Source organism: Pungitius pungitius, chromosome 17 (genome assembly GCF_949316345.1).
Source record: "Pungitius pungitius chromosome 17, fPunPun2.1, whole genome shotgun sequence".
Lineage (NCBI taxonomy): Eukaryota > Metazoa > Chordata > Actinopteri > Perciformes > Gasterosteidae > Pungitius > Pungitius pungitius.
In genome coordinates, this window is record NC_084916.1 from 13,600,518 (window position 1) to 13,627,496 (window position 26,979).

Consider the following 26,979-nt stretch of genomic DNA (forward strand, 5'->3'; position numbering starts at 1 on the left):
AGGCCGTTTTAAAGCTGACATTAGCTCAAAGCACAACTGTACCTAATTAGAGCACCACAGAGCCACTAGTGTGGCGTTACACTTTTTCACCGCGCTTCCCTAAAAGAAACCGTAAGAATTCAAGCCACGAAAGTATTTCAATGAAGTTAACCATTCATACGAATTTCATAGTGAAAACTTTCTCTCCACTTAATCTCTTATTCTCACGCATCACAGTTATTACTTTTTCTATCTTGGAAGGGAACGAAGAAAAGAAATGGCTGCTAATTGCGACTTGTGATTGCCTTTTCCCTATCGGAAGTTGAAACCTCAGCTCAGCTCAGCTGAGTTTCAGCTGCCTGTACCTATTATAGGCTAACATACCAAAGCCTACCTTGTTCTGTCGAATTCACTTCGGCCTGCAGATACTATGCTGCCGTACTGTAGTTAAAGCAAACTGCCTCGCAGAAAGTAAATGACCAGTGCATAATGTGGACTAAATGCTTTGCCAGTGGTGTTCCTATGCGATAAAAACGTATTAAAGCATTTTATGTTCCGTCACCGAAATGAATTCCGGAAAACAAATCTGTGTTGTGTCACCTTAAATATCCTTTCCGTGCATCCATGCAGAAACAAGATATTCAGTCAGATATCGAATAAGGAATGCGGGGGAAAGGGAGAGTGAGGAGAGACGGATCCAAAAACGGAGCTAGGGAGACAAAAGAGGATTTTCAAACCGTCACTGCTCCATTTCCATCCCTCCCACTATCAAAGGTTCCAGCATTTGGAGGATCAATCACCTGGCTGTTCATTACAAACCTGATGTATAGAGAGGGAGACAAAAATGTGACCCGAGTGTGTGTGATCTAACAATTTGTTCCACAGCCACACACAGAATGTCTTTGGATCCATTTTTCCTCAAAAGGCCTATTTAGTTGTAGTCTTGCTTACTATGTGTTAAGTAAACAAATGGATCAGGAGTTTTAGCGTTGGATAATCCGTCTGTATCCTTCTTTGTCGGTTAAGGACACATACAGATACCAACGTTACAATAAGCCCAATCTACACGAAGCTCTGTGTTCCCCTTTTGACAAGAAGGGGAATTAACTCATATGCTGGGTTGATATGCTGTTGAGTAGTGACGAGTGGATGCACAGGATCCAGGTAGACTTGAATGAGTAGAAAAGGGTAGATAGTAAGAAGACAGTAAGTGTCGGGAGGAGATTGGGTCGGAGCCACGCCCACAACACACACACACACACACACACACACACTGACAGAGATTGACAGAGGAAGTTGCGGTTGAGGGGAACATGAGGGGAAATACTCAATGGCTGTACTGTATATAATTGCATGTGATCAGATCCTAGGTTGGGGACAGTCACCATGAAGGCCCGGCCTTCTCCTCAAAGTGTTCCAGCTGTGCTTTTTTTTTTCCGTGAGCGCTGTCCATGAGCACACTGATGATGATCTTTAGTCTCTGTGGTCAAGTACCGAATATTATTTGAGTGTCAAGGGTAAAATGCTGGCTATTTTTCTCCGTGTGCCTCACTGGCTGTTCCTGGAGTGCTGAAAAAGCCATCAAGGCTTTCGGGTTGTGTGAGTGTGTGCGGTCTTTTTTTTTGTGCAAGCCGGGACTGCAGTATCTTTTGTTCTGAGTCAGATCCTGTGAATAGCTCGGCTAATTTTTCCATTTATCCCTGACTCTGCGTTTACAAATCGGCCCTGTCACATCCTATTCATCGGTTCCTGGCCTTTCATTTATTCAACATCCTCCTTTTCTTTTATCACATTCTCTCCATTTTTTACACTCTTCTTAAACCATTTTGGGGTATTTGCACCGGAAAAAAATATATTTTTCGTCCATGTTGAGACTCTTTTTCTGTGAAAACCGAGCTTCCTGTGAACTTTGTTTCCCCCATTTGTCTCCTTGCTGTCCTGTTACCCTTGTCGTCTTAATCTGCAGTCCATTGTCTAATTACCTCTTTGGAATATTTATTTTATATATGCTTACATTAGCGCGTGGGTCCACAGGAATAACAAGCCTTTGGGAAGATTTGTACATGCAAATGCACGACAACACAAACCAGGTCCTCTCTATGTAAAATTATAGATGAATATTTATAATTCTCCCCATCTGTTTAATCTATGAATAATCAAAATCAGCCTAATATCCTCTGATATTGGATTTATTAGAACAGCCGCGGACCAGATTTAGCTACCTGCCATCCAAACAGTCCCGTCACTCGTCAACGTTGCGGCTGCACGTTAATAATCTTCCATGTGATTTAATTTACGGTGGTCAGGGCATTCGTTGGAGCGGCGTGAGGCACGGCATGTCTGTCCTTTTCTGACCCATCCGTTCCTCTATGAGCCCTGGGACAGGACAGGGCTCGGTGGATAGATCAGAGTGGAGGAAGTGGCAGACGGGGCATTTCCTTTACCACTCTTTTCAGTTATGGCATGCGGGTCTTGCCAAAACTGTCTTGCAACCGGTTCACTGTTTTTTTCTTGCCGTTGGGCACTGAAGGTGTCCGTGGGTATTCGTGGACACACGTTAGAAGAAAAAAAGAAACAGTAAATCAACTGTGGGGTTGTGGAACCTGATTCCCTTTATGCGCTGGCAGATTGTTGCTGTCCAGCAGTGGGGCGTCTGAGTGGAAAAGTGACTTTATGCCATAGAAAACTCTTTGACAGTGTAATGGCTGGGACTATTCCTCTAGTACTCCGTACCGTATGATTTGACTCAGAGGCGGCTTGTTTACTCACATTTAACTGCAGCAGATAGCAGCATCCGGCTGGTCGGCGTCGTATAGCATGTGTACCACATGTACCTTTCGCTATCATCATGAGCATCATGTTGTTGTGAGATTTTACACACTCTCAACACATGGTCACTGGGCTAATGATCACATCTTAAGCAACATTTTGGAATACCTTTTTTCTCCACCTCCCCTGTTTGTGGAACTGTGGCGGATAATGTTTGGCTTTTTGAAGGTAGACACCTGCAACTAACAATCGCTCACTCAACCCGCAGCGAGCACGCCGATGCTGAGTCGTGTCGCCATACGCATCCTACCTGTTGGTGCGTCCATGGGTCACATGGGTCCATGTCACAGCCTGTTCCAGGGATGGACCACAGCTGTGAGAGATTTTGAATCGACTTCAGGGGGACTAAAAGGGTTTGATTAGTATGCAGTGTGTATGTGTGTGTGTGTATTTTGAACAGGCACATTAACGTGGCGATGCCATAGCTATCCATGTCCCAGCTGAGCGTTTGGGTTCTAAATGCGTTTATGCGTGTCTGCGTGACAAATGTCACACCTTATCGGAGGCAGGAGGTTTTGGTGTGGCACGGGCACCATTTTTTTTTTTCTCCAATTCCTAAAATATCTCCTGCGCAACCAATCAGCTATGAGAGGGTGGAAGCGTGGGAGTGAAGGCTGGTGGGAAGTATGGCTCGCCTTCATGTCCCGAGTCTGAAGCAGCTGGTCTTTTTTTTCGACCTGGAGATGTCGAGGCGTCGTCACTTATATGTCACAACTCACACAAAGTAGCATGCAATGCACACTTGGAGTTTGTGACGGGTCGCACGACAGAATTTAAGCCAAAGCGTCCATTCAATGAGTGATAATGCACAGCACCAGTGTGATAACGGTCACAGAGTATAAGTCAGAGTGAAATGAATAGAAAAGAATCATTCTGTAAAGGCCTCACGCACAAGAGAAGAAAAAAAAAAGATATTGCGCACACACGCAAACACGCAAAATCACTTAGACACACGCTCCAGCTGTGTTATGATTCCTCCGTGGACTCTCATCAGGCTCTCGTCTGACCTCAAATGAATGTTCCCAACATGCCCGTCTTCCCTTTGATGCGGACGTTCATTGGTCCGTGAGAGCCTGATGAGAGCTTGTGTTTTTTAGGAATATTTCATGTTAGGAACCTGCCCCTGGCACACGGCCTATTATTCATTTTACCAGTCCAGCTCATGTTCAAGGCAGTGTGCTGGACAGTCAGAGGCGTCTACGAGTCTTAGAAGGATGAAGGGCATGAAACGTGCTGTGTTGATTGTAGCCAAAGTTCATGAATGTGTAATGTAATCCATAATGTATTCATTCATACCATAGAAATAGTCAAGTTCAGTCTGTTCAGGCGATTAATCAAAGCCATATGTCACCACGTGGAGAGGAGTGAAAAAAAAAAGGAAAACTATTTCACGAGTTGGTCAGAGTGAAATGGTGAAAGTCAACGTGGGATGAGAAAGTCCCAGCACAAGCACTTAGTGGAACTTTCACATGTAAAGCTTGGTGCGGCTCCGTTGATTAAGGGCGGTGCACGCGCTCGGATCAGAGAGCTGTTTGAAAGATCGTGAAGCCACAGCTTTGCTTCTTCATGCCTTCTTCTCCACATCCCCTGGTGTATCCACTGTGCATCACAGAGCGGGATCAGGGACTGGCTGTAAAGACTCTGCCCAAATTAGCTGTATTGCTTTGTAGTGACCGTCTATGCCGTTAAAAAGTATGTATTTTATGATTTCTTTTCTCTTTTTTTTTTTTTTAAACAGTAAAGCACAGTGGAAGTGGAGAAGTGTGAGCATTACGCACAATTACACCAGCAGAGGCTTTTTCCTGACCGACCGCGGCAGTCTTATTAAAAATAAGCCCAGCCGACATGAAGGTGAAGTACAAAAAACCTTCTGCTGCCTCTCAGAGGTGAACGGGAACAAGAGCGAGAGAAGGAGGAGGAGGGAGGGACGAGTGAACTTGACAGTCGGCGTTCCCAGGGCATTTTCTCCTGACAGGTCCCACCTTAGCCAGGGGTCAAAGGCAGGAATTGAGATGGGAAGGAGGAGAGTGTAAAAGGGGATTTGAACGCGATGAAGAGGGGGGGGGGGGGGCGGACAAAGGGTGAGAGGCCACGAAAGCTTTGGGTGGGCTGCTGTGAGGGGAGCTTTTCACCTCTCATTGGGAAATGAAGTCGGCTTCTTACTTAACGGAAAAAGAAAAAAAAAAAACATGATATTAATAAATAAATCGAAATAATAATAACTCAGCTTGATCGTATCACTGTAAGCTGTTGGTTTTTCATTTTGTTCTGACATTGTGCGGCTCCGTCACAATGCGTTTTCCATTTGGCGGCGGGGACGGGGGTGCTGCAGCATTGGAGTGTAATCCTCTCGCACAATAATACATTTATTCAATTCACAGCCAGAGGATCAGTTGACATCTTTGCTCTCATAAGCTCTTTCTTTCTCGCCGTCACCTTCCTTCAACCCGTAATTCTGCAGTTTTCACAAACATAGTCACATGATTCTGTTCACCTCGCCGTTTTTTGAAAGTCTGATTCCACTCGGAGGGCGAAATGTCCACAAGGAAAGATGGGGCCTCCCAGAGCATATTTTCAAGAAAGAAGACAATAGGGGGGAAGAGGAGGAGATTAAAAGGAGAGGAGACAAGGACGAACGGGTGGAAGTGAGGAGCGATGACAAAAAGGAGAGGACAGTCGGGTCTTATCAGCATTCACTCATCCCACAGTGGGTGAAATTACCCTTCTGTGTCTTCTGCAGTCTGCAGTCTGCCTGTGCTGGGGATTTGCAATGGTCATAAATCCGTGTGTGCAATGAGTGCATAGGTGTGTGTGTGTGTGTGTGTCCACACGCGCGCCACACACGAGAATCCACGGGTGTGTGTGTGTGTGTGTGTGTGTGTGTGTGTGTGTGTGTGTCCACGCGCTCGCCACACACGAGAATCCACGGGTGTGTGTGTGTGTGTGTGTGTGTGTGTGTGGGCGCAGGTGGTTTAGTGTTTAGATCCCTCGTTGTTAAGATGAAAGGACGTTGTGGACGGAATAACATTCACGGGAAATGAATGCGCGCCATGGGGCATGAGGGCCCCGTGAATCACACACACACACACACACGAGGGGAGGCGCTGACCTCTCTAGCCAAAGCAAGCCCCCCCCCCCACCCCCCACCCCCCGATTCCCTGCGTTTTCTCCAGCTTACTAGTAAAACAACATTAGTAACAATTAAGCGGGGCTATCTCTGCGTTCCTGCTTTGTTTGCGAGTGCGGATAAAGCCGGCGCTGAGACACTAGTTGAAAGAGCCCTCCGGCTGATGAAGTCTCTAACTTCAAGCTGATTTAATTGGGTTGCTTTTCTCACCGATAAGGACGCCTTAGTAAGAGATCATTCCTCTCTTTTCACGTCGCTTCACAGATTCCTTCCTTCTGCTTTATCTGCAACATCTCTTGATTTCTTTTCATTTCCCACTGGTTCCTTTGCCCCCCCCCCCCCCCGCCCTGCTTTTTTCCCTTCTTCTCCCTGCTTACAGTGTGCTCTCTCTCCCTTCCCTGCGCTCACCCCTCTCTCTGCCCCTCTAATTTATTTTCTCTGTGTGCTGTGTGTGAAATGTTAAATTAGAAGTCGGGTAAAAAGAGGGCCTGGGAGCAAGAGACATCAATAGCTTCCTTTTAATTCTGAGAACTCCCTCGCTCTCCCCCTTCCTCCTCTCTCTCTCTCTCTCTCTCGCTCCCCCTTCCTCTCCATCCTTTCCCCCTGCTAATAAAGCCAAATTGGCAAAAGAGCTAGTGACCCCTACCCTCCCCTCCTCTCTTTTCTCTGCTTAAAGAACCATGTCGGGAAATGAAATGACAGTGACAAAAAAGGCTGATGTCATTCTCCATCGTAAAAAAAACATCACCCGCACACGAAGTTCCTTTTATTTTTACCTGTTTTATCTCCTTCTTATCCTCCATAACGTCTAATCTGTTTGCCTCAGGTGCCGTTCTTGTGTGCCCGCCCTCTCGCACAGAAGACCTATTTTCTTTCTTCCTTTTATCCCGTCTTCGTTTTGACATTCTCAAGGGAAAATTTGGTTTGAACTGTCTTTTTTTTTAATGTCTGACTCACTTGGTATGTATTTAATAAGTCTGCCTGCCTGCTTCTCCGGATGTCCCCTTTTGAAGGAGTAGCTGCACAGCGACCCTCGGGTTGAAGAGACTTTTGCAAAGTTTAGATTTAACAATCACACTGCTTTTTTTTATCTTCTTTTCTTCTCCTGACCTCGAAGGAGGCTTTTTTTTTTCAGGGAGGGGGGGGGTTCGTTTTGTTAAAAATCAAATAAAAAAAGAACGGTCAGTGCCTTGAGTTGCACTGGGCGAGAGGTGAGCACAACTGTCATTCGCTTGTCCTCCCTTTTCACAACTTTGGCTATGAATTATAAATAGTGCATCAGTCTTTTATCCTTCCCCGGGCATGGAAGGGAGCTGAGCCGTATATATGCACTGGACACACAAACTCTGGATCCTCATGGGTTATTAATATATCGTACATAGCATCGTTTTAAGCATACCGTACCTTATTTGCATTTCCTTTGTTCATCACCCTCCTATGGTCTTCCCTATTCTCATGCTGTCTACGCTTTGCCTCCTTCACCAAATGGAGCGGGAAACATTCTGGACCGGTGGAACTTTCTTTCATATAGTGTGCATAATCGGCTGTCTTTCACATTCCTTCTTCGTGCCATGATCACACTGTTTTTTTTACTTCTTCTTCTCCTGTTTGTGTTTGTGTGTGTGTGTGTGTGTGTGTGTGTGTGCGCGCCGGTGTGTTTGCATTCCGTGTCCGTGTCTATGCAAGTGTGTCCTGTCCCACCGGGGGTATTTACACATTAAGTTTGAGCCTGTGATTATTTTTGACTGCTCAGAAGAGCCAAGGCGCTAATATAATTGCCAATTAAATTAAGGAAGCTAGCTTCTCCACACACCCCCGTTGAGTTTGCACAGTGTCTCCTGAAGTGCTCTGCACACACATGATACTCAGGCGAACAGACCCCTTGAACTAATAAGGTTCCGGAATGGTTTTGAGATAAGCTAAATGAGCCGATCTTTCTCCGTCACCGGCGCCCCTTAACTGTTGGGGGGGAAAACACACTTTTCACAATCAACTCCTCGTCGCGACGCCAACGCCGGGTTTTCTCGGCCGTTAAGTATGATGCGAAAGGGTGTGATTGCATAATGAAAAAAAGAAAGAAAGAAAAGAAAGAAACCTCATTGGGTTCATTTCGGTTTATCAATTTGAGGTGACGAACGCAGTGATTCTTTCCGAAGTTGTGCAGTGATGCAATTACTCAGACCTAAAAAAAAAAAAAAAAGTCTTTAATTAGATCTCTTAAACAAAGGTACCGTGAGGAACTTTGACCTTGTGTTCATTCTGGGGCTTCCTGTGGACAATAGAGATAGTGTTTCCAAGCAACTGATCCCCCTGATGATAAATTAGGATCTGGCAGTATGCTACGCGCCCATGCCTCCCTTCTTTTCAGTAATATATGTATATATAGATAAATATATATATATATGTTAACGTGGTGCGTGTGTTGGCCTCCAGCAGGTACCACGGCTCTGCTCCTGGCGGCCAAAGTGGGAGGCGCTGCCGCTGCTATTGGCGCCGAGGAGATCACAGTCTCACATTTCTCAAACTTTGACAAAAATAAGAATTCATTATCTTAAAAGGCTTGTTCCCGCTTGTATCTAGTCTAATAAGCCGACGTTTTTATTAAAATGTGAAAATGAATATTTCCTTCTTAAGTGCGTTTCCTCCGCCGAATGTTTCTAATCAAAGAAAGAGCAAAAGTTCACACAGAGAAGCAACATCCCACCGACATTAATAAACCTCAGGCCGAACAGTGGGGCCGGGACGGTGCAATTGGGATGGGGAACACCCTCTTTCTGAATGACACTGGGCCCATTGCTAGGAGCCCAACGGGAGGGAGGTCTGTTTAGCTCTGCTCCAATGGGAGAGGATGTTGTTTGAAGGCCCGCCATTTCAATCAGGCTTGTTGTTAAGCCGTTGTTGTTGTTGTTTGTTTGTTTTTTTCGGCGAACCTGGCGAGACTCATTGCCAGGGGGACACATGTGGTTCATCACGCCTGTAATTGGATTTGATTTTGCGTTCTGCGCTTTTTTTCACGATGTTCAATTAGGGCACTCTGCCACTGAAGATTTGTCCTATTTTGCAAAAGGGGGGGGGGAAGCAAGATAGACTTCGAGAGGGAAAGACCGACACGGAGACCAATGTGAGCTTGCATGGTGATTAGCGACTTTGGGAAATGGATATCTGCTTGTATAATCCATAATATATGGTTTTTAATTAGTTTCCCTCCCATGCAAGTGAATGGAAGCGTTCGCCCACAGGCAGTTGCATACAAACCTATTGTATTGAAGAGCAGTGTTTCTACCCTCTGTGCATGAGAGCGTAAGGCAGCGACGGGGGAGGGAGTGATGTATGCGAGAAGCGCCATCGATTATGACATGGCCTTCCTCTCAAGGGGAGCTATGGTCAGGCCATTTGTTTGACATGAAAAGAGTGTGTGGAGGGGGGGGGGGGGGGGTCTATTAGCGGGGGCGCCCTGGTGGACTGATGACGGGCAGCTGTAGCGCCAGGGGCCGAGCCCACTGGGACCGGGCCGGGAATGCGGGGGGGGGGGGGGAAGATAGTGGGGGGGGAGAGTTACGACTCTCCCTAACGCCATGGGTACTTTGAAAGGTCAAGATCTTTGTACGCCCTTACATTTCATCTGGAAGTGGAACAGGAAGAGTGTGTGTGTGTGTGCGTGTGGGGGGGGTGGCGGGGAGGGGGGGGGGGGGGGGGGGGGCGGGTTGTGTGGAGGACGAGGACGGCCGAGTAAAGGGTAAAGGGCACCCCGTCATGGCTCTCAGCTTGTCCTTTTGGCCTTTTTGAAAACCATACGTGACAATGGAACAACACATCTGCCAGGATTTTTGTCCTCTCATGACAGCCTAAAGTATTGCATTTCCAATTAAAAATTACATTTTGAATCATTGCAGTATAAGAAATTCTCTACAGAGGTATACAGTATAAAGAAATATTCAATTCACCGCTCAAGGAGATGGATTTAGAGGAGTGTGCTCTTAGCAACTTGCCTAGTCCATTATTGAAAGCTTTTTATCCCTCGTTGATTCACCACGATGACTCACTATTGTTGGGGTGTCCTTTGTCGATACTCAAAAACATACCTCAATGTTGTCGGAAACCTAAAATCAAATATATTGAAGAGGATTTAAAAAGCCATCCACACATCTGTCTATCGGGGGTGTTCCGCTAACGGGCATTTCTGTTATTTGTTATTAGAGCTGGATTTACAGTCCATCCAATTTCCATCAAGTCTCATTGAATGAGAAGATTTGTCCAAAAAGCAACAGAGTGCAAAATAAGTGGTTTCTCCGCTGCTTGAACTTGAAATAATGAAAAGCAACAGCACAGGTCTGAGAGCATTTATGTATGAAGAGAAATCAACAATGAGGAGGCAAACACTAATTTCGGGGTCAATTGTGTAGATTGACCCCAAAAATGTGATTGCTCTCAGCATTTTGGGCAACCACCATCAAGCAAGCTGTTTGCTTCGCAGCGATCGCTAAGTGGCCCCTCTCCTGACTGCGAAGCTTCTGCCTCGATGCGAAGGCAAGATCTGCTCGCTGCTTTCCCAGCGTCGAGATTACATTTGGCCACTGATTCCAATTTATTTGAAATTCCCCAAAAGATTGTCCAATCCCACGCACACGCCCCCCCCCCCCCCGAACTGAGTTTTGAGTAAGCGCCGCCGCTCTCGGGGCCTTCGAAACCTGCCTCGTTATTTCCCCCCCCCCGCCCCCGCCATCCTTCTGACAGTCCTCCTCAACTGCGGGCCCACGCATCCCGACTGGCACAGGCTCGCCCCGAGCACCGTATCGTATTCTCCGAGTCTGGCACATGAATGACCATTAGACGAGATGCCTGTGTAAGCTGTGTACAGCACAGCGTTTTAATTTTAGACGTTCTGGTGATTTTTTTTTTTTGGGGGGGAGAGATTATTAAAAGACGCGCTGCGCGTTTCAGAAGCATGAAGCGTGCGATGCGGTACCTTTTCCAACTGCAAAGACATTTTCACTGTCTAAGCAGTTTGTCACGTTGCGTTGTGAGTCTGGATGCCCGCGCACGCACGCCAGAACACACAAACGAACGATCACGTTGGTAGAAATGAGCAAACAGGAATGAAAAGAAACCCAAGTTTCTCATCGAGGTTTTTCCCGGTTCCTCCAACAACCGCCATGCGCTGCTGTGGGCTGCAGGAGCCCGAGTCCATGCCTTTAACACTCCAGACAACCGTCCGTGACAGGAGTGAAGTCGATTGTTGTCCCCAGGGTGCAATTTGAGATTCAGGCATAAACACGGTCATTTACTCTGCAATTCGGAAAAAGGTTATGTTGTCTGGAAATAAATTAAATAATGAATAAAAATGAGTGCCCTATCTTGGAGACACAAGGACTCAATTGCCACAGAGTCAAGTAAATGGCTGTTAAAAAAAAAAAAAAACTAAAATAGAATGATTATGGTCAATTTAAGTGACAGGGAAAAACACAGTGAATTCATAGGTTGCGCGACGAAAGAGAAGCTCCTTTCAAAAGGAACGACAGCTGCAAATGATGCGCTAGAAATTATGCAGAAAATATCTGCCATTTCTGCCCTTTTCTTTCTTCTTGTCTTAGTCTTACATAATTATATTCCTTTTCACAAATATCCACTAGTTCAACATGTGACATCAGTGTTTCCCTACCATCACACAGGGGTGCGCCCTGCCCCATATAATCCTATGCTATTTGTACGTTATTGTACACCCCCCAAACCCCCCCCCCCCCCCTAAAAAAAGCCGTAAACAAAGGGAAAACACCGAACATCTTAAAATCGAGTTTTCTAGAGTCATTCATCAGCTTTTTATCAGGCTGTCTATTATCAGCCATCAGATCAAGCTTTCTGACGTAAACAAGAGTAAAGCAAGTAATTCTTTTCTCATAGCTGTCCATTTTGCAGATTAAAAAATGGAGATGTCTTCATGTATTGAAGATATGTTTTTGAAAAAGAATGGTTTTCTCCCGTGTGTGACGGACACACAGACACACACACACACCTATGTGAACATAAACAGAAAACTATTGGCCGCACATTGTGTGTTACCTGATGAGAATCTCTCGTATGTCCTTGGATTATGTTCACCTGGAGGGATTTAAATATGTTGGGGGGTGGGGGGGGGGGAAACAAAAGACATTGTTTGATGTATGTGTACTTTTTGAGTGTGTGTTTGTGTGTGTGTGTGTGTGGGGGGGGGGGGGGGGGGGTCTTAGGTCGTTAATCCTTTTTAAAGTCACATTTGCAGATATTCTCCTTCCTCGTGGGTGAAACAGGCCTGTCCTCCGTGTGAATCATTTGCGATTGGAGCACGGATTAAGATGGTAGTGGTTCCCTCTTACGCTAATTCTCCCGAAAAAGTAAATGTCAGTAAGTAATGTCCCCAAAAGTCATGAAACCACAGATGTGTGTGTGCGTCTAGATTTGGCCCCTAACTTGTCTGTAGCTGACCCGTCATAGACTGCTCCCCTCAGCATTGCTTTAATATCAACTCATTCTCTTTGTTCACACACACACACACACACACACACACACACACACTCACACGCCCACTGGCCAATGCTGAGTCAGGTTACGCGGGCCGGCAAAAGGACAGACAAAGAGCTGACAACACCGGGTCACTTGGCTGGCGGCTGAAGGGTCGCGGTGGTTGTGCCGCTCGGCGTCAGCAGTGCTTCATGAACACTTTGTGAAAGCCAAGGGTTTTTCGTTTTGAACGTTTCCTTCCTGCTCTTTTTTTTTTTCTTTTTTTTTTAATTCATCAGCGACAGGAGAAGAGACCTCCCTGCGCTTCTGTGGTCACGTCACTCACGCGAAGGATTTCATCCATCTTGTGCTGTGTTGTTGAAACATTAAGTGAAACGGAAGGGAAAAAGCCTTTGGCTTCTTCTTTCTTTTTTTTTCGGGCCCAGCGCAGCGGGCAACGCCTCCTAATCTCGTCATTGATCTGGCTGGCCTGCTGGATTAGCCTCCCTCTCTGGCCAGTGTGTGGTATCGACAGTGGAGAGAGCCCCCCCCAAGCCACTGAATGGAACTCTGCGGTCCGAGGGGTTGGGGGGGGGGGGGCGGTATCGATGCCCACCCGCGGCAACTTGTGAACCTCGGACGAGTCTTTTTTTTTGTCACAAGGGGGCCATTTTCAATGCTGTCGTCATGTGCTCGGACCGTTGCCTTGGACTGTTACACATCACTCATTACCCCAAATTAATAGCGTTTAAGTTATTACTTCCCGGGAGGAGTGCATTCATCACACTGATCTTTATTTCACCTCCTTGTAACACCCTCCAAATTGGCACAGTGCGTCCCGCGTGACCTTCAGAAAATGAGGATAATTCAATTGCTTGACCCGTGCGTGAACGATCAGGGGGATCCAAACTGCATTAACGTCCAGTTGACTGATCTCTTAACTAATTCACGGCTCTCTAGCAAACTGTACCCATAGTCAAAGGGAATGCAGGTTGATCTCACTGTATCAGAACAGATGGATGGATGGATTGGCATTTGGCGGTTGATGGATAGGTCGGCAATGTGAAAGTGGTTTTTAATTTAGCATGAAAAAACTAATCCAAAAAGCATTTGGGCGGAAGAGAGGCCGAGGTGAAAATGACTCTAGTGACAGCGCTATTTATTGAACATGAGAAATGGTGAAGAAAACAAATGAAGTAAAAAGATTTCTGGGTGTTGCATAGAATTAAAAATTAAAGCTGGCACTGTCATCCTAGAATAGACACAGTATCCTTGACCTGCCAACCTGTACTAATCTTTAAGTAAACAACGTCTTTGATATAAAGGTCAGATGCTGTGTCGACAGTATTAGCAGCGTTATACTGTTTCTATCTTGCTGTCTTTTGGGGATACTTTACTAACTTGGCGGAAAACATTTAACAGTTCAGCAGATGCCTGTGTGATGTGTTTATTAACATCATTATTTAGGACTTCAGTGTCGTGATGAACGTGAATGTCTGTATTTCTCCATTTGAATTTGTTTCTGACCCGCGTGTTGTAATCTGTTCACGCCATTGAATCCGGGGGGGGGGGGCGTTTGATGCGCGATTACAGAACCCAGTGTGTGCTCGTGCTATCAGCAACTGGCGATCCGTGTGCGCGGCCCCGGTGCGTTTGTGGTTTGTGTTTGTCCACTCCGCCCCGGCTGCAGAATCGCGGCGAGTCGTCGGGGGGGGGCGCTCCGGCGCGCCGCCTCCAGTCTGCAGCCGCAGATAAAGTTCCGGCCTAAAAGAGAGGAGGCAGAACCACATCCGCCCTCCTTTTACTTAATCCGCCAGAGCTCCCTTTCATTCCCACCTTGCTCCGTCTCTCCATCCCACTATCTCAGCCCCCCCCTCAGACCTGCGTCCTTCAATGCTCACTCACTCTCTCATCGACTTCCTCTCCAACCCTTGGTCTGCTTCTCCTTTTGTTCTGCGCTGCCTTCCCACTTTTCTTTTTACACCTACTGCTACTGTGTCTCCACACAGATAGTGTGTTTCATTTTCGTGTTTGTTTACGGGTGATTTGTGTGCCCTTGACAGCCGTAAAAAAATAAAAAGCTTAGTTTTAGTGGTAGACTCGGTACAACATCGGAACACATGGACACATACCGGAGAAGATTTTTATTAGCTATCACCGATTTAGAAATTCATTCATTGCCTTGATAAAGATATAATGTCATGTTGCTCTTGCCTCTTAAGAAAAGTAGGCCATTTTCTAAAGCTTGAATTTCTCCCTTTCGTTACCTGTGATTCACTCACTTATATGAAATATCCTTTCAGAGACCTGATGTTATCTATTATATTAATATATCCTATTGCCGGGAGATCTTGTGTTGAAGAAAACCTGAACATCTGAAATTTGAAAGGCCCGTGTCAAACCTTTAATGCATTAACTCTTAATGCAAAAAGTTGCTACAATCTACTTCCAGGTGTCCACGTTTGCTTCTTTTTTAATCTTACAAATGCGTCGCTTGCGTGCCGCCGTTAATCAGATGCCAAGGCTTATCTAATTGCACCACGGATGAGGGGCTTGTCTTCACTGCTCAAGAAAACGGCATGTATTCTTCTCGGGCACGTCTCACGTCTCTGCAAAGTTATCGTGGTGTATTATTTCGAGTCTGATGGTGATTATCATATTGTTGCATTTAACATGGTCGACAGCCTTGTTTAGACATGTTCAGTGGAGAGGGATAAAAAGGACGTGCGGAAGCACTGGTTAGCAGCGCGCTACGGCATGAAATCAAAGTCCCTAAATTTGTTGCAAGGCTGCAACTTAACGATAAGTACTTAAGACCTGCATTTACTTTAGGAAAATACGCTTTATCATTTACTTAACTGACATCAACACGTCTGTCTCTCCATAAACTCAGCTCTCTGGATATTACCAGTTCTTAGAGTTAGAATATAAATGTTATGTCTTTAAGGATGCACTTCCCTGTGCATCTTGCATCCTCCTATCTTATACTTAAATCTATTTCTGGGCAAGTTGTTGCTAATTTGGAACGTGTCAGCGACGTTTCGATTGCTTCCTAACTGGCATACGAATGCCCCATCAATGGGGATTAGCTTCTTTGTGCTAAGATACCCAGACACAGATTCTGACGGCGTGAGAATCGGTCCTCTGCCGCTGTCATTAGCAGCTGCATTTCAATATTCCGCGCTCGATTGAACACCAAGCGCAGCATAAGTGGCCTAACAGGGCAATTTCCCCCTTTTTCTTCAAAACACCAGAAGCAACACTCAAACACGGTGTGTGGCGTTTTAATTTTTCTGCTGGAAGATATTCCATCTATTTGTGCTTTTAAAAACACAGAATGTAGTTGATGCCGTTTAGTGCGACATTATCTGATATTAAACATGCTTGCCACATGGACCTGGGAATCACGATGTCCATCTGCCAGGCATCATTGTAAAAACGTTTACACAAACATAAACTCATACATACATTTTTTATACTATTACTATGACTACTGTGACTCGGGTATAATTTGATGTGATGGTCATGTTCAAAAAGGACCATTTTGTTGGGGTTCGTGATGGGTCCCTGATGTTGACCCATGGAACGTAAGGGTCCTTGTTTCATTGTCACTCTTTCTTTTCCCCACATTTGACTCGTCCGTTCACCGTCGCTCTGCCTCTCTCTATCTGACAGAGCATGAGGCGAGAAGAAGTAGTGAAGCAGACAAAAAAAATGCATCTCTGTGAAAGACAGGTCTGGATACATAAAGAAGAGGTATAGTCTGTCCTACCCAGGAGGACAGACTGGAGGGAGAGGAGGGAGGCTTTTTTGCTCCCCCTCTTCCTTTATACATCTGTCAGATTTTGAGAGGACGATAAACGGGGGAGAAATAACGGTAAAAAGGCTGAAAGGTTTAGGTGAGCTGTGTTCGGGGAGGGGAGATGGGGGGTCGGATTAGTTATATTAAAAACAGATTGGTACCAAGTGGTAAACTTGTGGATTTATGCAGAGTGTCTCTGTAAAATACTGTTAAACAATACACTGACTCAGACATAGCTATTATTCTGTTAAAAATTAACCAAAATCATATATATAGATATATATATATATATATATATATATATATATATGTATAACCTTGACAATTAAATAGTACTGGCGCAGTCGTGTATATGTGTCTTGATCTGACTTCATTTTGAGTAACTTTAGGAAGAAAGTGACAGCTTAGGTTTTTCAAATTAAGCTCCCACAAGATATTATGTTTTCCCCAAATGCTGGCGTCTGAAATCCACTCATTCTGGCATTGAGTCATGTTTCTATATTCTAAAATACATAAGGCTCTTAGCAAAGGGTGCGTACTAGATACTCTGGAATTTAGTTATCGGAGTTAGATCCAATTTTACATAAAAAAATACCAGCGAAAGAATTTGGACAATTTGTTTAAAGTTTTCACACGGGGCGGGTCAAATCATATTTTCAAAAACAATTCACAAACGCATAGCAGCGGCTGAGGTGCATGGCGGCGTGTGTGTACCGGGAGATTCGTCACAGCTTAGCCAAACGCCGTCATACAGAACAAGAAAAGGGAGTCAAGCCCAAACATGTAACGTCTACGGAATGAAAGGTGAAACACACTTACTTTTGATATGTATGCAACAATCTGCTCAAAGTCGTTGCATAATACACGTGATACAATTCTGCCAAAGTCACTAAGCCGCGTTCCCGCTTAGCAGCGGGCCCACCCCGTGATTGGATGCACTTTACTGCAGCAGAATGCCGGATTAGACAGAGGACAGAGACAGAGGTGTTAACTCGCACGCAAAAACACAGACCTGGAATGAGATTAATTTTCATAACAAATGCAATGCACTCTGAGGTTTATCCCAGATTAGTTCCTCTGTAGCATTCAGCAGAAAGTTAAAGATGTACCCTGGCAACGTGCATGTATGCCACGCGTTCCATTTTTTTTGGCGTAGATTTGTATGAATGCCACTTACTTGCACCTGAGGCCTTTATAAATGTATTATTTTTAGCATACCCTTGTGATTCTGCATCATTGTAGAACAGCAGCTTTCTCCATGGACTGCATCTTACATAATGTGCATGTTTTTTTCAAAAGTTTTGGGGTGAAGCCAGTTTGTTCTGGGGAAAAGACATGAATGATGTGGCATGAGGATGCCACCTTATGACTCCTTCCTTAAGCATAGAAATAGAGCTCGAGCCATGCTTATGTCTTGCATTAACATCTTTCTGTATGACTATGTTTTTAACGTTGGTGGTTGCTAAATTTCCATGTGGAGTAGTGTTTCAACTCTTGCTGCCGTCCTGTCGAGTATGTGTTTATCTGGTAAAATGGCACTTAGTAAGGTACAAAAAAAAAAAAAGAACGTGGAGCTTTTCCATTTTGCAGGCAAACCACTCACCATTACACACTCAACGTAAGAAGCGTGATTCATTAGTTTTACTTAAAACTCACCTTTCCAAAATGATAGCACTTAAACACCAGTTAAACATGAGTGATCAATTACCGTGACATTTTGCTTATACCGGCCAATGTTGTACTAAACTTTCTTGTTGACTTTTCTGTACACTTTTCAACTGCTGTTTATGTTAGCCGGGAGGACGTGAAAGAACAATTCGCTGAATGAGTTGCCAGTAGAACATTAAATGCACCTATACGTGTATATTTTTATGAATAATTAAAATGAAGTGCACAAGGTGTTTATCATGTTCCATTAGGCCCTCCAGGCAGAGCCTTTCAAGTCTGCATGGTCCACTTCGGAATGCAGAATGCAACCCTAAGCTATGTAGTTGAATTTTAGTTTGATCTAATATAATTTACCAGTTAGATGAAACATTTTAGATACGAGCTTTAGCCACAGAATCACAAACAGCCGTGATCATGAACAAAAATCGACTTACCTGAACCCGGGCCAACAGTCACGTCCAACAAGAGGATGGAAAAGCACACGGCATGCAGGTGCTGCGTAGATTCATCTTTGCATTTGCATCTCTACCCCACCTACCGCCATGTTAGACTGTGCCTGAGCCCCTCAGGTATGTGTGTGTGTGTGACACATTTGTGTGTGTGCAAGGAATAAATCCGCGCAATGTTTGAATATGACATTCATCCTTTTACTATAAGACCCAAATAAAAATTTAAAAAAAGCAAACCTGAATCCCCGTGATAAAATAAGGCCATTGTAGAGAAAACCACACAGCACATTTCTTATCTTGCCAGGCTTATGAGGACGTATTGCACACATAAAGATGTGAACAACACCCTTACAGAAACGCAACGGTCCACAGTCGTTGGCGTGGACTTGCAGCGTCAGCTTTTCCTTGCCTTGACTCATGTCTCCCCCTTGATAGTGAGCCCTAAAAACAAGGAGAGGAAATAGAGTGGGAGAGGAGATAATGAAATAAACACCCTGCCTGGCAACACTTCAAAGAGAGAGGGAGAGCTTGATCTGCTTTGCTTCAGCCGTGGAGGGAAGATATGTTACATAAAGGAAAAGATCTGGAGATATCAGCAACTACCTCCTCAACAATAGCACACAAACACAAATAGATTTACACAGAGCAGTTGATGAAGTTGGACTTAGCAGAATGATATTGCTCTTTATAAATTGTTTTCGGATCGTTATTCCACCACTGAGCCGTGCTCTTTGAATGAAAAATCTGTGCAAAGCAAGATCCACACAGGCGGAGGGGAGGATATGTAAGGTTAAGAATACTTTCCGATACCCACGGTGTGCCACACGCGTGTCGGCTCAAACAGTGGCCTCCCACTGTGGTCTGAATAACATTCTCATAGACTCACATGCAGAATACCCCCCCCCCCACACACACACACGCACTCCAAAGAATCCGTGCATAAATAAGTGTCCTTTATTCAGACAGATTTAGAGATGAATGTCGGCCTGATGGATTATTCCATCTTCAGTTAACACAACTTCATCCACGCACATACACAGGAGCAGACACTGTCAGATAGACAGGGTCCTGCATGCATGCATACACACAGGCTCACACACAATTTGCCCTTTTCACTCCATGTTCTCTTTAATTGAAACATTTCTGTTGACATGCACAATAAATTTAGCTTTGGCTGTTTGGTTTGTTTTTTTGTCCCTCACCCCGCAGCCAAGATTACCTTAATGACATTATTGCTTTGTGTGACATATTGTCTTTTTTTTAATGAATGTTCTTTCCACGCGACACACTCGCTGCTCTAACAATGCGTTTTAAAACGCCTCATGCTCCTCTACTTTCCATTCAGACCACTTGGCTTTTCATTTAAATTGGCGTATGGTAATTTTTCAATATTTAGTTCCAGAAAAAAAAAAAAATCAGCATCAGGTTTACATCAGGGAAATCCAAGCGATGATGCACAGCTGTACCCTTTTGGCAGGGATTGATTGCAGCGCATATTTCTCCTTGAAAGGGAATCATGAGCTTGCAAGAGTGCATCAGAAATAAAAACATCACTATGGGTTATTTCTCCATAGTCTGTGTTTCTGTTTAAAAGTGATATCCTTATCCAAGGAAAGTTTATGCAAATCTAAAAATGCCTTTTATCGTTTCACAAGGTAACATACGCGTTTGCTAAGGTCTAAAATACATATAATGCTGTATTTAGAAATGTCTGAATAATTCTCATTGGAAAAAAAACATGACTTTTCGAGAGGTTTTGTTTGTGAAAGTTTTTCCTGGGTCAGTAAATTTTATATCGTAACCATTGTACCACTGGTATTCAGATATTTAGTCTTGCGAACATTGTTGTTAAAAAACACAATGTGTCAACTGAGCTTTTATTTTGCCTCCCTCGCTCTTTCACTTCTACCTCCTCTCCATTCCATGCATCTGCGTTGTCATTAGTACAAAAAAAGAGAAAGCTGGTGTAAGCTGATCTGAGGGAAGCTGATCACCCTCTTTCTCCGTCTCTGATTCTCTGCTTTACAATGAAACCGAAATTCCCAGCGGAAAGGCCTTTCTCCAACTCCTTATTAGACCCCCATCTCACAAACACACACACACGATGAATGGATGAATACATGTGTACACACGGCGGTGTGTTTCTTCACACAAAGGGATTTTGACTTTGTTTGCATCAGATTCTGTGCAGACTATCCACAGATGGTGACATTTTGTTTTTTTTGTCTGTTTTTTTCCCTCCACCACAAAAAAACAAGGTCTAGGGTGTGAAGGGTAGGTGTTGTGGGGTTTGTAGGGTCACGTCTGACACACGCTTCTCCATCTGTGTATCTACATGCTGCTGAAATCCTCCACCGGATCAAATGGCGCTAATAAGGACTGATGCAGACAAAGCGTGGAGCACGTTGGCCCACTGTCTCGTTACATTAGTCTCTGTATACATCTCGCTTTGGTTTATAAAGTGTACACAACATGATCATAACAAATGTTGTGAAGTAAATAGAGGCTGCACATTACGTCAGGGTACTGTTTTAGTTGAGCATCCACACAGGTCCAACATGGGTTGAATGTGTGGCTGTGCAATACACACACACACACACACACACACACACACACAACGTGTTGCAGGTGAACTATTTCTTGGCGCAATTTGTCTTGGCATCCGGTTGACGGGCCTAGTTCCAAACTTGTGATGAATTACGCATCACCATGAGTGAATAGCTCAGTATTGTTAATTATGTTTTCTATTAAATAGCATCCTGTGAGGAAAAGAAAAGCAAACTCAAACTTTTTCCATCACTCATTGCTTCACCATGGTTTTCAGCAATGTGGTTACATTTTGACATCCTCTTCATCATGAGCCTTTTAATAAGCCAAAGTCCCCTTCATCCGTTTGCTTGTCGTCATCTCCAACAATCATTAAGTCCCTCATCTCTACTTAATAGCCCCCATTATCAATAACTTCCTGGTAAATGCAACACAACTTAATGCTGAAACTCATGTTTGGATGATATTGAATAATCTGAATTGGTTTTAGCGTCTATGAGTCCATCTGATAATGAGATTGAATGTTTTCCCAATGGGTTTATATTGAAAAATGTTTTTCCTCCAAGCGTATATTTATATATATTAATGTAGCCTTTGGTAAATGAGGTGTGATTTTCTTGCAGCGGTGCGAGATGACATGTCAATGAACATTTACCAAAGTGCTTCATTACTAATGGCATTTTCATTTATTCTTTGTTGATTTGGTGTGGGTAATGACACAAAGTGCACGTTATATAACACAGAGCTGATATGGCAGTTGCCACTGCGTTGTATAATCTCCCAGAAAATATCTTGGTGATGGCGTAGACAGCAGCGCTGGTCCTTTCTGTGCAGTTTAATCAGTGCTCACATTCACAGCGTATACTGTCTGCTTCGATCTCGCTGCTGATTGCGGATTTTATGGCCCTAATATGGATGGAAATTTCACTTATATAGTCACTAATCATGAGAAGGGATCATAAAAAAAGACATATATTCTCTCTCTGACTCCACCATCCTCTTGCTGTGTAAAATGTGGTAATCCACTCTTAAAGTTGGGCTACATTTTACATTGCCCTCCTCCTTCTGTTTGTAGTCCACCTACGTGAACTTGTTTGCCTGAACGGCTCAACCTCATCGTTCAGTTAGAAGTGCCCTCATGTGGAGCCCCTCACCTGTTGGTTTATCTACCTTTGTTCCAAAGTTTGGTTCTCCGGTCTGCAAACGCACCTCTCCAGGGGACTGCATTTAAAATACTAATGCAAAATATTTCTCATTCAGCTAACAGTGAATGAACGATGGATTTACAGAGGGAAGCATCTTGCTTCATCAAATATGTAAAAGGGGCCTGTATGTTTTTCATGGTGAATCAACAAATCTAAACTGTGTTGGCATTGTATTCTGCTCCCTCAGTGTTATTTCCACTTTAAAACCGATTTATAAAACATCTATTAATTGACTCCTCATCCAGTTTTGATACTGCACACTTGATTCCCCATTCAATTCGTCCCACACCCGTGGTTTACGCCTTGTTCTTCCTTCGGGACACGTGAATGTATGAATGTGTATGAGTGCAAGGGAGGTGTCCGTCTGTTTGTTGTTGTGTAGCGTGTATGCCATAACCAGCGGACAAAATTGCGGTTTTGCTCTGAACGAGAGGGCCTTTGTACTAGCGTCTCTTTTCACAGCATGAGATCCTCTCAGCTTGTTTGCCATTTGTAAGTTAAAAGCATCGGCTTAATAGCGCTAGGGCCTGAGCTTTGATAAAAGGACAAACAAATTACTATTAAATGTCAATTGGGCAAAATTAGCGGAACGACATTGGTTCCTGATATTAAGGCCAACAGATCTTATTAAGATGAAAGACAAGGCGGAACATCAATGCAGATGTGGGTAAGTAAATAAAGTTTGACTTTGAGGAAAGCTAAAGTTTCTAAGATGAGAGGGACCAGAGATGAGGGTGTTATGCTGGAAGGCAGAGAGGAACATTTCATGACTTGTTAATCAGCGGCAGAAAGAAACTCTGGTGTCTGGATAAAGTCTTGAATTTTTGATAAAACAGACTCAGCACTCAATGGGGGTGTGGCATGTGTGCCTGTGTGTGAAATGCACATTGTCCACTGGTTCATGGTTTAGTGTGTGTGTGTGTGTGTGTGCACAAGGACCACGCGCTGGTCTTCACTGAAGGCCCTGGATGGGGAGAAATACTGTACATCAATACGCTGGACAATAACATTCCACTTAGAGATGCCCAAACGGGACATACAGGGTAGTGTGGAGGAGGAAAGGATAAGAGGGTGTGTCATGATGCTCCATCGCAACCCTCCCGAAATGCATTTCCCCTAACAGGAGCCCATCATGTGACCACAACAAGAATGGTTACTGGGAGATAGTTGTGGTCCAGTTCTTTAATAGCTATTAATGGAGAGAACTTTGTAAAGGACCACCTTATACATTTGTATTTGATGCAAATGAAATACACAAAACACAGTCAAAATGCCCATTAAGTGTGCATTGGTGAACAAGATAGCTCTGAAAGTATGTATAAACAACTATTGGTTGAGTTACAATTGACATAAAGGGGTGTGATGAGGAAGACTGGATCCTTTTTCCGTGACGGACTTATTTAACAAAGGCATCCACGAGACTACGGAACGGTCAGAAGTTTCTATTGTTGGTGGTTGTTCTAGAGATGGTGTCCGTGTATTTGAGAACGTGAGAAGCCATTCTTTTGCAAGCAGGGATCGTGCACCGTGAGTGTGGTGTGATTGGATTGATCCCAAGAGGGAACAGTGGGTTGTTGGAGCAGTACAGGGACTGAATTAAGTTCAGACAAATAAAAAAAATAAAAAAGTTAAAAATGAATAAAAACTACCAATAAAAGAAAACAGAAACACTGAGCAGAACAAATTGCAACGTGGGAGTGAGAGTCATGTGACTAGAAGCAGCCGTCAGGTGGTCCACGTTGGGTTTTCACTGCCCACTCCGCTGGCTTACAGTGAAACACGGTGATGCAGTTTCATGATTTTACAACGGATATTTGGTTAAAAAAAAATATCTCATTTGAGGTGAAACTTTCACCGCTGTGGCTTTAGTTTGGAACCGTAGTGTTTTGTCACTATTCTCTTTCAGTTTTCCAAGGAAGACAAAAATGAGATGAGTCACATTGTCACTTCACTGCATTAAAGAATGAAGACGGAGCCTTGAGCAAAGAGAGACAGGGAGTGAGGAATATACATATTTTGCTATCCTTGGTGATAACATTAATGTCAAGGTGGAAGGAAGACATCAGAGCTAATGAATATTTATGGTCGCCCACAGTAAAGTGCTGTTTTAGAGTGAAGTGGGACAGAATGGCCTCATGGAGACAGCACTTTAGGGCCTTCTCTTGCACAGACTGCGCGTCTATGAATATTCATTGTTCATTGTCCCAAAAACAATTTGCTTAACGCTTCTGACTTCTTCTCATCCGTAAAATATGCGTAAGGTTTTACCTATGCATGGGCTGGCCTATAATTCTATTTATCTTCACGTTTGATATGTGTCTGACTATATAAGCTTCTTTTCTTTGTAGAATTAAAATACAAATAAACCCAAAAGGCTTTCTGTTCTGGCTTTTTTGAATGTATTGCATTAGAGTCCCTGGATTTAACAGTTCAGTGACACATTGTTAGCAGGACTTGTGTCATTGGCTGCGCTGGAGCCTTTATGGGTGTTATATCATTACATATTTGTTTGAAAGAATCGGAGCGTGATCAAATGGCATAGTCTATAACCCCGTAGTATGCCAGTCAGCATGATGTCCTCGGGCATTTTTTGCAACACGGTACATTAGCCTTCCCGACTGCGCCGTGCATTTGTCATATTGTCACATCAGCCGGAGACAATGCTGCATGAAACCCCTTTATGTCTTGTGGAAAATGTGCAGGTGAGAATCCAAACAGGAACAGAGAGGTGGAGAAAAAAAAAAAAAAACTTTTTGAGAAAACGACACAGTTGCTATGGTTATTGTCTCACCCCTCCACCAGCCTGATCCACAGCAAACACTGCCTGATGAAAGTGTAAAGTGAAAGCAACCAAAGCCTTCATGTAGTGTGGTCTAATGCACAGCAGGGTACTGTCGGTGAGCATCCACTGTGTGCGTGTTTCTGTATATTCTATTAGGTTTGCGTTACAGTAATTTACTCAGGTAACGAGGTAACAATTCTTCTAACACCATGGCACCGCGGCCAGAAAAGATAAAAGCCTGACCACCAGATGTGAATGCATGCACGGGCCTGCATGAAACAGAGCCTAAACGGATGGACTGTGTCCTCCCGCCTCGCCATTACTCCACTGTTAGATTAAGCGGTGACATCACAATCACAATCATTCAAGTATCTTCTGGCTGGTGCTCATGGTGGAAAAACTGTGCAAACAACCAGATGATTTTTAATGACCTAATTGGGCTTCTAAGACAGGACGCTAAACCATCGCACGACGACAGTTAGCAGTTAGATTGGATATGTGTCGTCTAGATATTTTTGTCATAGAACCAATATGCAGCACTGAAACGAAGCTCTCCCCACTGATGTGGTGATCTGTCATCAACTGCAATGACATTTAAACCATTCATGTATTCCATTTTATAATCCCTAAGCCTACTTTTGCAATTATTTAGTTTAACTGGTAATGCATTACAGACACAGTAAAGTAGCTTATTCTTTTCAAAAAAGAAATGAACCAGTGCTATTTCATGACATTTTAAAAATGAGTTGCCCGACTCCTGACGCCCACTTTGCTCGGGATAAAAATGAGAAAGTCACCTTTCAAATCTCCTTTGTCAATCCTACATATATCCTTTATTAGACTTTTTCAACTTTTTTTTGTGATCGTACCTTCACCAACTCAGCATCACTGTGCTCCTTTAACAAAAAAGACCTTGCCGTGACCTCAAGGTAACACGTCGAATGTCTGCAAAAAAAAAAAAACAATCTCTGTCCGTCATAAAATAAACGCAGTGTTGTCTGAATTGTCCTTGAGCGCGACGCGTTGTGCGCCGTAAATCACTCCGCGTCAGCATCGGCGTAGAGTGCCTGAGATCTTAAAAGAGACGGTTTTGTTTTTCACGGTGTATAAATCAGCACGTATTTCCACAATTATAATAACGGTATAATTGAAATGACGCCCTCTCTCCTTCACCCCCCCCCCCCCCCTCAATCCTCCGTCTGCCTTTGGTGTGCTTTGAGCTCTCGTTAGCAGCACCCTCCTTTCAGCCCAAGTGCCTCTTACTGTCCCATCTTGTGTGGGGGGGGGTCACCTCTTGACAGGCCGAGGGATAAGCACAGTTCCTCGCCTCTCAGCCGGGCCCGGTAGACCACGTATGGCTTCCAGCGCCGACTTACATAAATCCCGTGAAGTGCGTGCGCCCGCTGCCCTCAGGTGGAGTTGAGTGCTCGCTTAAAGGCCCACACAACGCGTGCCGCCACCGCGTCACCGCGTTAAGTGGAACAGGGTGTTCTCCGTGCAGGTGTACCTGGGTTCTGCGTCACTATGAGGAGGGGAGGAGGTTACTTGCTTCCAAACGCTGGTGATCGTAACAGACAGTTGATTATTTTAGTCTCCATCTCCAGGTAATACGTTAGTGTCATGTTCGGCTTATAGCAGTTTTAACTAGGGTAACTGGTTGGTAGACTAATTAAGCAAGCTAACATGGTAATACTGGTTTAAATGCAGTTATTTTCATTGCAAAACATATACTAGCTAATGTTCGGAGAGGAGGAGTGGCGTCCACTTTACTGCAAATCCTAGTTTATGTGCCGTTAGTTTTATTGCAACTTCCATAAAATGGCTGCCGGTGCATCTTTCTTTCTTTCATAACAAATCACAGTCCCCCAGTAACCCAATTGTTGTGTAGTTCTAAGAGTTTCGGGGACTGAAAGCTTCTCGTCTTGTGGTTGCGTGCAGTGCTTTTTTTCTGCTAAGTCTTCCTTATATCCCAGCTGTAAGTTGTTTTCTCTTGATCGAAATGATGTGCCGCAAACACAAATTGGTTGAACTTCCGCACAGTGTCATGTTAGGAAAGAAAGTTATTTGGCTATTGTGCCATAAGGTTTTTGGGTTGAGTGGTGTGAACATTTCCCGTC

The 26,979-nt window shown here is 44.2% G+C and overlaps 1 protein-coding gene across 4 annotated transcripts in view; it reads left to right on the forward strand.

Annotated features, from left to right (window-relative positions):
• The window catches only part of adgrb2 (adhesion G protein-coupled receptor B2), a 161,668-nt gene that overhangs the window by 19,634 nt on the left and 115,055 nt on the right, over positions 1-26,979 (forward strand). The window lies entirely within an intron of this gene.